This window comes from Lepisma saccharinum, chromosome 18 (assembly GCF_977018435.1).
Source record: "Lepisma saccharinum chromosome 18, izLepSacc3.1, whole genome shotgun sequence".
Classification (NCBI taxonomy): Eukaryota; Metazoa; Arthropoda; class Insecta; order Zygentoma; family Lepismatidae; genus Lepisma; species Lepisma saccharinum.
In genome coordinates, this window is record NC_139246.1 from 10,520,732 (window position 1) to 10,533,046 (window position 12,315).

A 12,315-nucleotide genomic window follows, 5' to 3' on the forward strand; every position below is an offset into this window, starting at 1 on the left:
ACATGAAACCCTCTGAAGTAACTTCATCTGATGAGCAAAAATTGATCAGGACTGTTTATTATCCTAGATACCAGCCAACAACAAGAAAGGCCAAATACAGGGTGGGTGATCAAGTAAGAATCAGCAAATATAAGCACTTCTTCAAAAGAGGCTTTACAAGAAACTGGAGCACCGAATTATTTACAGTAGTTCAAGTTAAACCCGGGACCCTTAACACATATATAATAAAAGATCACCGAGGAGAAATTCTCAAAGGCAGGTTCTATGAACAAGAGCTCAGCAAAACTAAACAGCCTGACACATATCTCATAGAAAAAATTATCCGCAGAAAAGGCAACAAGTTATTTGTCAAATGGCTGGGTCATCCAGAACACAGCTGGATCGATGCAAACAAAATAATAATATGAGCACCTGGGATGTTATAAAAAGGCTGCCAGAACCTGAACAACAGAATAAGAGAAATGGCAAATTGCTGCCTGATAATATTAGGTGTCTTATTGTTGGGCCATCTGCTTGTGGTAAAACTACACTAATGATTGATAATTTTTTATTGGCACCCAACTGGTTAGACTGGAAAAACAGGCACTTGTATGTTTTCTCTAAGAGCTTGGAACAATTAAAATATCAGCAGCTGATGAAGCTATATGATGGATTGGATATAGCCACTTTTGAACCAGATGTTAAGCCACTCCATGAATGTCTCGATAATTATGTTGTTGTGTTTGATGACATTATACTGGATAATCAAAACAAGGTTAGAAATTTCTTTACACAGGGCCGACACAAAAACATTGATTGTTTCTACCTGGCACAGACTTTTTCTAAAATACCGAAGCAGCTGATCCGAGACAACAGCAATTTTATATGTGTGTTTCATCAAGATCATACCAACCTCAAACACATACATGATGAATATGTAGGTGGGGACTTGAGCTACAATGATTTTTCCAAGTTTTGCAGTTGGTGCTGGAACCAGGACAGTTATGGGTTTGTCACAATTGATATGACAAGAACACCCAATAGTGGCAAATACAGAAATAAAATCAACAATTTTCTAGACATTGAAATATAAATAAATAAACATGAAAAGGCCAATAATTGATGATCTTAAATTAAGAGATTATCTTGTAAAAAGATTTAAGGGATGGAAATCAGAGAACCGGGGAATTTATGAAAAACACAAACAAACAGAACAGCCTATCATTGATGCTATTAGTGAATTAGGTAAAAATATCAAAACTGTTACAGAGCAAAATCAAAATTTGATCACAGAGCTTGTACCTGTAGCTGCAAGGAACATATTAGATTATCCAATCACCCCACTTTCCAGTATTCATACACCTAGTCCTGTTGCTCCTCGAAGAATTGAAGCTACTCAGGATCCTATTGAATTGGGTCTTCTTGCTCAAAAATATTTAAGCACACCTAAAGACAACAAAGATGAGGTCTTTGGCTTATATGCCGACACAGAGCGTGATGGTAGCATCATACATAGAATTGGCAATTTCAGAGTAACATTTATGGGAGATGATATAATTGTATATTCAGAATCTCATCTTGGAGAAAAAGGTGGTTTTGTTAAGTACCCTGGCACACCTGGATTGTGGGAACTGATGACTAGGAAAAGGCCTGGCAGCTATACAGATCAAGATTATGAGCATTACAAAGAAATATTAATAAAATCAGATGCTCTATACCAGAACAATGATCCCACACAAAAAAGAGTCAAGTCTAGCAGTGGAGCAAAATATAACAACTTAATCAAGCCCATATGGTCACAGATCAAGACTGGCAGTGGAATCAAACAATACAACACCCTGCCTAAAGAATTTGTGTGGGTTGATGATGTCAGGAAACTTGTAGATAGGTTGCTGGTTATAGCTGGGGAGGAAAATGCTGGGAACCACAATTTTTACAATGAAAAAGTTGGAATTATGGACATGATAAGCACAAAATTGTCTAATTTTATAGTGAATAACCCTAAGGGGATTGGATATCTTATAAAAATTATTAATACTCTACCACCTAAATTTTGGAATATTTCTGAGGGTCGGGGCTTGGTTAATGACATTATAAACAAGCTGCCATTTGAACTACACATTCCAGGCTATCAGTATTGTGGTCCCGGTACAAAATTGGACCATAGATTAAACAGAGGGGATCCTGGTGTAAATCCCCTAGATGCTGCTTGTAGAGACCATGACATAGCATACAACACACATTCTGATCTTGACAAGAGACATGTTGCAGACAAGAAATTAGAAGAGGCTGCATTTGGTAGATTTGTAAGCAAAGATGCTTCTTTGAGTGAGAGAATAGCAGCATTGGGAACCACCATAGCTATGAACACCAAACAAAAACTGGGGTGGGGGCTGTGAATATGTATATAATAAACCTAGAATGAAGGCCAAGGGTGTTATGTATCAAATACCTTATGCAGGTCTTAAATCTCTTAAAACTATTGATAGTCTTTTAACCAAAAAGCAGCGCAAGAAAAAAAGCTCTTGAATTGCAAAGGGCCATGGTATGAAATTATTACTTAGTACCCCTCAATTAAAGAAATTACAGCAATCAAGAAAAAAATCACATGTGGGGGGATTTATATTTACCATCCCGGCCATCTTAGCAGCACTTGGGGCTGTTGGGAGCTTGGCTGGGGGATCAGCTGCCATAGCAAAAACAGTAATAGATGCCAAGAAAAATAGGGCAGAATTAGATGAGCAGAGGCGCCATAACCTGGCCATGGAGAAACAAGGCAAAGGTGTTAAGAGAGCCATGAATAAGTTTAAAAAAAACAAGAGCCGCTTACAAACCAAGATATTGAAGCTTTAATCAAGCCACTGGGCATCAAACATTTTAGGGGTGTGTACATGTCTGATTCTTTACCAGAACAACCACTCAACAAAGAGTGTGGCATTGTTAATTTGGATAAGTACAAAAATCAGGGCACTCACTGGATTTGTTATCTTAAATATTTAAAAGATGAGGCATTTGTGTTTGATTCATTTGGAGGTGTTCCGCCTGAAAATTTAGTAAAATATCTAAATTCAGCTAATCTTTATTACAATAATGCCCGTGTTCAAAATTTCAAAGATGTTAATTGCGGACATTTGTGTTTATCAGTTCTTAGATATATGTCTCAAATAAATAAACCATCAATTGAAAATTTTCAAAAGGCCTTGTGGTATTTAAAACATCATGGGGGTATTCCATCTCACCAGCCAAAATTCAATATTGAAACTCAAATTGCATGATGATATAGTGTATCCCAAAACAATAGCTCTCAGAGCATTTTACGGCATGTACCTGATCCCTAATATTACACACCACAACAACACAATTGCAGTTGGGGATCAAAAAATTGTCATCACTCCAGGGCAATATAATCTGTCCACTCTAAATGCTCAATTACCCAGAGGTGTAGTGTTAAGTCAAAATTCTGTCACTCACAGAGTAGAGATTGTATCTGCCACAGAAACAGTGGATCTGGGTACTATAGGAGAGCTGTTAGGATTTGAGAACAACACAAAACTTGAAGCGGCCATCAAACACACTGCTATGAATATACCTAAATTCTTGGCCATAGAGACTCTGAATATTCACTGTAATGTGGCCGAGGGTATGATCACCAAATCAAATGGCATAGGCACTCACAAACAAACTGGCATCATTGCAACATTCAAACCTAATTCCGAATTCATGGAGCCCATCATCTACAATCCATCCCCAACATTATATTTTCCTGTGTGTCATAATAGAATAGATAATATTGAATTGATGGTCACTAATGAAAAAGAAGAATTAGTTGATTTTGCTGGAGCCACAACAACTGCTATCATAGAGATTAATATTTAAATAAAAATACATACAATGGAAAATATTGAGAGTTATGAGCTACAATCATTCCCTCCAAACAGGAGGACATTTGCAAATTTAAATCAACCCAACACAGAAATTGAGGTTGATCTTGATGTAGGGGATGGATTTATACACCCCCACAGAGCAGATCTATACATCAAATTTGATGTTGTAAAGCTCGATGGAACAGATTATCCGGCAAATTCAAATATAAGATTGGTGGACAATTTTGTGCCGCATCTGTTCTCTGAAATTGAGATCAGAAAGCATGGTGTTGTTATAAACAGAGTGGATTATCCCGGCATTACCTCCACAGCTTTGGCCACACTAAAATTATCCAAAACCGAGGCATCATACTACAAAATAGGCGGGTTTGAAGCTGGTGATAAGATATTATCTAAGAACCACACAGTGCTGTTCCCGATGCGCCTGTTGCCAGGATTCTTCTCAGATTACAAAGATATTATGTGGAAGGGTGGGTTAAGAATTACATTTAGAAGAGCTGCCAATGATAACAATGCTTTGATGAGGTACAGCACATTAAATTCTACAGGAGAAGCTCTGCCCAATACCCTACCTGATGCAGGCAAATGCATTATTCAGACTATGGAACTAAGAATCCCGGTTGTTGAATATGAGGCCAGTTATGCTCTTAAATACAAAGCAGATATCCTAAAAAATCCACAGATTCCTCTGCAATTTTATACATATCAATCTGTACAGAAGCCTGCCTCTGGTTCTTATTATGAGTTTGATGCTACAAATTCATTCTCTAGTATACAATATGACATGCCTGATTTTGTAGTGGTACTGTTTCAGACTGGGAGAGACAATAATCAGGAAAAAAATTCAAGTAGATTTGATAGCTGCAACATCAAAAACATATATCTTAAAAATGGCAGAAATGAGGTCTTTCCTAGAGAAAATTATAATTTAGACATTTCCAAGGATGATTTTCTTAAATTATATGAGGCATTTTCGGCTTTCAAACGTGTCACTACTGGCAATACTGACATGTATTACACACCAGATGAATTCAAAGCACAGAGACCCATGTTTGTCATCAACACTTCAAAAAGAAAACAAGTTGTGGTGAATGACAGGACAAACATTAAAATTATCTGTGAATTCCATGAGGCATTACCCGATGACACCATATGTAGTGTTATTCTCATAGGAGAAAAATCATATGTTTATGATGTAAGAAATGAGAGAGTCACGGAGCAATTCTAGAAGATATTTGTTCTATTATCCTGTTGTACAACACACAAACCTCAACTGTATTATCAGCTAGCAGTGAATATCTTATGTGTGGGCAGTTGTATATATTTCAATCTTATATCAGGACTCGAACCCAAAGCCCCTGATTACAATGCAACAATATTAACACTTCTCAATATGGAATATGCCCACATTTTACTAGGTTCTGAGACCTTAATACAGACAAAATTGGATTTTGAACTGCCATAATATTTTCTAAGTCTTTGCCTAGGCTCATATTATCAGAATAGAATTGCTTTCAGCATGAAAGGGGGGGCAGTTCATTGCCACTGTGTGAAAATATGTATTTTTATCTCAATAATCTTTGTTACACTTTTACATGTTGCACAGAAAATGTGTATCTTTATCTCAATCTTTGTTACATTTTTACATGTCACACAGAAAGATTAATGGCCCCTTCAGTGGATCGTACAGAAAAATCATTAATGCTCCCTTCTAGCGTGTAGATTTTATCTCTTGCGTGCCGGCAAGACATGCAAACAATTAATTATGTTTGCCCGCTTTTCCCCTATTGTATGGCTGAGCGGGTGGTTATAAAACATGAAAAAATAAGAAAACTGAGAAATTCAGTTTTTGTACAATATATTGTTGTAAAACACTTTTTACCAGGTTTTCAGATCTGGGAGTTGTATATCAACTAGGAATAATTATTCTCAAAATCTCACGTGTGGAGATATTATTTTGCCACACATATTTCAATCTATCAGGACTCGAACCCAGAGCCCCTTGTTTACAAAGCAACAATATTAACATTTTGCCATCAGGAGAGGCTTCACATTTTATTAGGATTCAAACCCAGAAGCCTCCCGATTACAAAGCAACAATATTAACATTTTGCCACCAGGAGAGGCTTCACATTTTATCAGGATTCAAACCCAGAGGCCTCCTGATTGCAAGGCAATAAAAACCATGGGGCTATGCACCACACTCCACTGGGCCTCAGAACCCAGTAGCTATAAGCTTTATATTAATATACATGGCAGAATCAATCTGAGGGGGGGGGATCACCATTTCTACACTAGAATTCAATTCCTGGGATTTTGACAGAAAAACACACTATAAGCAATAAGATCATATGGGAACTTGGCATAGTTTTAAGTATAAGCAAATCTGTCTGAGGGGCTTCACCCTTTCTACACTAGAATTCAAAATTCTTAAAATTAAGAGCATATCACACTGGAAGAATTGGGGTATAGGCCCCTCTTGGCATTGTTTTAAGTGTAAGCAAATCGGATTGTTCAATCAAATAGCCTCTCCTTTTCTACACTTGTAAGTGGCGCTCATCCTATATACTTTTATACTACTTTATATTTCTATTGAATTCTTGTTTTACTTTTATTGTGCATATATTGTTATTAGTGGAGACAGTGGCGGCGATCAGGGGGCGAGGGGAGCAGTTGCCCCACGACTTTTAGCCACTTTTGTTCCCGCACTTTGCTAAACCTTATCTACAAAGGGCAATGTACTGTCTTTGCTCCCCCAAGTTTTGAACCCAATCGCCGCCACTGGGTGGAGATCTGTTAATGATCTCTCGAAAGAGAGAGACGAAGAAAGAGAAAGCATGCAAGACTCACAAATGCGCACATACACATAATCCTTCGTTATGTAATCGATATTATCCTCAGTAAAGTATAATTGGAGTGAAAACTGCCTTTCTTGTTATAAATACCCTCCAGAATTTTTTGGTGGTGGGATTTTTTAGGACAAGATTGTCGGTGGAGGAAATCGCCCCTGTCCTCCCAGGATTTCGATCCCTGCTCGCAGTTCAAACAGTTTGAGGTGTTGAAAGAAGCACAGATCCACATTTAACCCCTCTCCTCTCAGATGATTCAGGGTCGATTCCACAGGGGAGGAATCTTACGTCACCCTCGTGCCTGGAAAGGCTGGTGCGTCAGACACAGATGTGCGAACAAAAGAAAGGCGTAATTTCTTGGATTCCTGGGAGCCGTGCTACTGGGAGCTGTAATGGGCCGTTGCCGGGCGCTTCGGACAGAATTTGGATTTCTCCTCGGAAGAGCTGGCGACTTCAATTTACTTTCTGCCCCAAGAGATTCTGCCTCTGGAGCTTCTTCCAGAAATTTCTCTCGCAATATCCCGCACTGCACTGAAAAGGATACCATGCCTTTTGTATTCAATATCTGGGAAGCAGAATTATACAGAGTGGCAGTGGCATCGCGTGCGGTTCGCATACCAGTGTTCACAATAATGTTTTTGTACTGAATGCAGATTTACTCCACTCCCTTGTAACTTCATCTTCAGTTCAGAATAACAGTTCAATTTATTTTCAACAATTTCCCCCCAAAATCACGCTATATTTAAAGTAATACAAGAAGGACACAGGGGAAATTGTCCCTCTCCCCCTTAAAATCCGACAGGTTTAGCGAATTCTCGCTACAGTTTGCAACTATGTAGCACATACCTTTTCGAGTCCCCCTAGACATGCCTTGTGTATGCTGCACTCTGGTGCTGAATGTAAGAAGTATTGCCGCTTGCATACTGTGTTCGCACAGCGAAGTGAACATCTTCGGGTATAGTGGCCAACAGCCCCTTAGCTGTCAGCTCTATGCAACACGCACAGCAATTGTGTTCAACGCCCTCTGTGGAACACCGTGGGAGTCAGTGTTACCAACTATCTAGAAAAGTTATCAGACGTGAAAGAAATCGTGTCACAGTAAATTGTGTGTATATACTCGTACATCAAACAAAGTATTTTTTCGAATAAATATACATATGTGTGTGTGCATCTAATATGTACGTAAATTAAGACACATATATGAGTGTTCACGTGCTCATGCGAACATAATCAGGCGACGCGCCGTGGTCACAAAGTGGGCGTACCCCCAGTGCCGGATCTACAAATCTTGGCCCCCCCCCGCAAAATATTACCAAAGGCCCGTCTACCTACCTCAGGCCCGTAGCTAGAATTGATCTCCAGGGGGGGGCTCACGGGTTATCAAGGGAGGGCTTTGTAAACCAAGTCCATTTTTCAAATATTTAACAGTGTTAAATGAAGGTGAATAATTTGTGTGTGGGGGGGGTCATTAAGTTAATATAAAATTTAGAAATATCACACAAATTGTACATTTTTCTATAGGTATCTTCTAAAACATCTCTTGAAGTGTTAATTGCTATTGACATCATCCCTTATTACATACTACACACTACTTTTGATGATAGATATTTATATCATACAAAAAAATGCACACTATAGTGCTTACCCTACATTCCACCCCCAGCTGAAAGAATAAAACTTCCCTTCGTTCCTAAAACTTAGGAACTGTTGACCTTTGATGCAGATATGGAAGGAATGTGGATGATGACGTCAAAGTCACAGATTTCTGTCTAAACGGGAGACCGCAACAGGGGCAGCAAAGGTACGGACAAAGAAGCTCCTCTGTGGAAGGACATTCTACTTGCCGCTACTTCAACTTCAGCTCATAAACAAGATGAAGTTTATATTCTGTGAATTTATCCTTCACCAAGTTGTGAGCAAAAGAATATCTGCTGTCTACATTTTCACTCTTCACTGCAAACAAATTATACAATATAGTCAAGGGGGAGCTCAGCCTGGTTACGGCCCTACTATGCAAGAACTTTCTAAACTCTATACAACCTACTAAATACAGGGTGTCTACAAATGATTGAAGCAGTTTCACGATGTTACTGTACGTGTATTATTGAACATATTGTGAAGTAACTTTACAGTTTTGTAGAGAAACTCAACACGTTTAGTGACACATTACAAGTGTTCGAAAAGCCAGCGGGGCTGACGATGATGCCGGGGGGGGGGGGGGGCTGAGCCCTGCCTGGCTACGGGCCTGACCTACCTACCTTTACACACACACACACACACACACACACACACACACACACACACACATTATAATGTATGTGTGTAATTCTTGCGGTCAGGGGCGTGATGCTGATCACATCACCCCCACTCATGACCGGATCAAGAAAGTGTGGGGCGTTACCCCCACACCCCCTATACGCCTTCATGGCGTGGTGCTATGCACAGGGGAGCAAATGAAATGAATGTGTGTAATTCTTGATCTCGTGTTGACAAAGTCACATATAAGGGCGTAGAGGGTGATTCAAAAGTCCCTTAACAGCCTCTATAAAAAGTAAAGGAGTTAGGCTGGGTACAATTGGTCGGGATAGAAACAGGATAGGCTTAGGGGTGTGTTCCAAGCGGACATCCGCCATATTGAATTTAACTCAAAATTTTTAAATAGGAAGGTGGTGATGTGATATACATATGACACACTGGAAAATGATACATTTGTTACAATCATCATGACCTTTCCCTGATTAAAGATAGGCTGAAGAAACCTTCACCACTGCATTTCTCGTGAAATTCTAGCCTGATTTGATTCTAGTCTGACTGCCACGCGGGAAACCCGGGGTGGCTGATCGAAGGTCGGAATTTTTTCGGCTCCACATAAAGTGACTCTAGTGCACACCCAGCCTCAATTCAAATGGTACCGGGGGTGTAAGGGCGGTCGCAGCGTGGTGCTGATCACATCACCTCCAAGATGGCCGCCATCGAAAAAATGTATGCACAGGGAACTTTAACTTTACATTTACCTGTATACAGTATTCGTTTCTGTACCCTTTAGTAACTACGTTTATTTTTTACATACTCACATATGAACGATCTACTATGCCAACGGTTGAGGGCCCCCCGCACTGCGGGGTTTTGCGGCTTGTAGATCCGGCACTGCGTACCCCCTTTATTTTCGACACTATGACGGTTATCGTTGAATGCTTGATATGCACACATACCTGATGGCACAATTCACTTTGCAAGTGTGTCAATGCCTGAATAAGTGCTTTCCCGGGTGGTGGATTGGAAGAGGTTCTGAAGATTGCCCAGCTCCTTTAGTTTGGCCTCCAAGATGTCCCGACCTTACCTCTGTTGGATCATCAATGACAGTGACAGAAATAGACCTGTATCACAACGCAAGAGTTACGGCAGCTGTGGAAGATGCCTTCACGCATGGATTATCTCCGCAAAACATCTGCCAGAATATGACGCAGAATTCGGCTGTGTTACAAAAATGACTGTGTCCCCACACCGATCTTCTGAACTCTTATACTATGTCAAGCATTAACCATAACCATCGTAGTGTCGAAAATAAAGGGTGTACGCCCACTTTGTGACCACTCTGTATATATACATACATATATAAAGTATATATATATATATATATATATATATATATATATATGTGTGTGTGTGTGTGTGTGTGTGTGTGTGTGTGTGTGTGTGCGCGCAGTACTTACATTGTTGTAGCACTACAGGGTGGTCCACAAGTATGGGAACACCCATATGATACACAGCTGCGTATTTCACCTGATTTACCTAAAAAAATATTATTTATTATATATGTGTATTTATTATACAACCTCCTATCTACATGAATTAGATGTAATAGAAATAAAACACATTCAGGCATGCAAGTAATGAAAAAAACAGAAGTCCAAATGTACGGACAATTTCTATATTTTTCACAAAAGTTCCCATTTTACTTAGAATTGGACCAGGATTCCCCTTCACCAAGGGAAATTTCCCTTCAACACTGCCTGCCTCTGCCAAGCGCGGCACAGCAAGCAGGAAGGAAGCTGTGTTCCCCAACCAACGCTGTATGGAGCGGTTTGAACTGAGCACGTAGGCGGATACAAAAAGGAAGAAAAATCCACCCGCACACTTTTCTTCTCCCTCGCGTCCAGTCTTTATTCTCACTTTCTCGCTTCTATATTTATTTATTTTTCTCTCTTCTTTATTTCTAACTTTCTCTCTGTACCCCGCTTTATTTATTTCTCTTCCTTTCTTGCGATGACACGTAAACATGACGTCACTATATGCCAGGGGGGCAACTTTTCGATTGTGTAGCCTATTTCAGCTTCAGAGACTTTCGCTTCTTCATACAGCACTTTTCTCCAATATCGGTCGAAGTGTACCTTGGACAAAACGAAGAATCTTTTAATTCATGATTGCATACACGCAGGATAAAATATTGTTAGAGAGTTTGTGGCGCCAAAACAAAGCCTGATATCGCAAAAGTAAGAAAAGTTGTTTACATTGATGTCTTTCACACGCTGCCCAATTTGTCGGGGCCAAATGTACATGCAAATATTTATCCAGAATGTTCAGTCTGGGAGATGCAAGTGCGTTTTTAAAGTGTAAAGGCAATATGACCAGAATTTAGGCATTTATAAAACATTTTGGGGGGCATAATGAACATTTGGGGAGGGGGTGTTGGAGGATGTGTGTGTGTGTGTGTGCAACAATAGATAATAATTACACAATAACACTCCTGAGTCTTGACACAAGCTACGGCAGAAATGCACAACTTTAAGTAGAAAACCTCAAAAGTATGCATTTTTATGTAAAAATAATTAAACGTTTGAACTAAAGGTGAGTAAACAGCGGTTTCTAAATACTGTATTAAATTGCATATCAGTTGCCATGTAAATTAATTAGAGGTGAGGCGAACCATGGCCAGCCAGTGGCGTATTTCCGAAATCATTTCAGGGTTGGTAGCCTAAATGTGTTATTTTTCTGCTCAAATTTTGTTTCCAGTCCACGGTTGCATTGTAGTTTGGACTCACTTAATAAAGTAGAAATGTTTAAGCAGCATAGGTTAACCCTCCCCCTTTTAGGAGGGGGGTTCGGAACCACCCGGAGTCTCAGGCCCCAAAACTACTTTAAGTGGTACATGTACATTTGACTACATCAACTTAATCAGCTGAGAAAACTGGATTAGTTATGTGTAGAATTTTATGGTCATTCGGGAAACTACCAGTCTCTGAACATCCATTGTATGTCCATCATCACTCCTGTCTTGTTTATATCGAATAAGTTAAATCAATAACACATGTAGCTGCCAAATCAATAATGGTTTTCGGTAACTAAGTTTAGTTTAAAGCGAACTTTGTTCGATACAAATCTTGTCACAATTTGCACGTAATTTGCTAACACTGTGCGCACGATACTTTTCAGGTTGTAAACAATCACATTTGTACGTATATTCAGAGAAATGTTCATAGTAATTGTAAATTGGTGGTTAGGTTCGATTTTAATTACTTTTTTAGATGTCATTGTGACGTTAATGAAATGGTTAGGTTCAAATTAAAAATCTTTATTTGCTCTTCTCATTCATTTCTATTTGT

General features: G+C 39.3%; 2 protein-coding genes across 4 annotated transcripts in view; one reads left to right on the plus strand and one right to left on the minus strand.

Annotated features, from left to right (window-relative positions):
* LOC146002380 (solute carrier family 35 member G1-like) overlaps positions 1–12,315 on the minus strand; it is a 176,070-nt gene that overhangs the window by 160,023 nt on the left and 3,732 nt on the right. The window lies entirely within an intron of this gene.
* The window catches only part of LOC146002379 (carbohydrate sulfotransferase 1-like), a 157,719-nt gene that overhangs the window by 127,635 nt on the left and 17,769 nt on the right, over positions 1–12,315 (plus strand). The gene's annotated exons all lie outside the window — the stretch shown is intronic.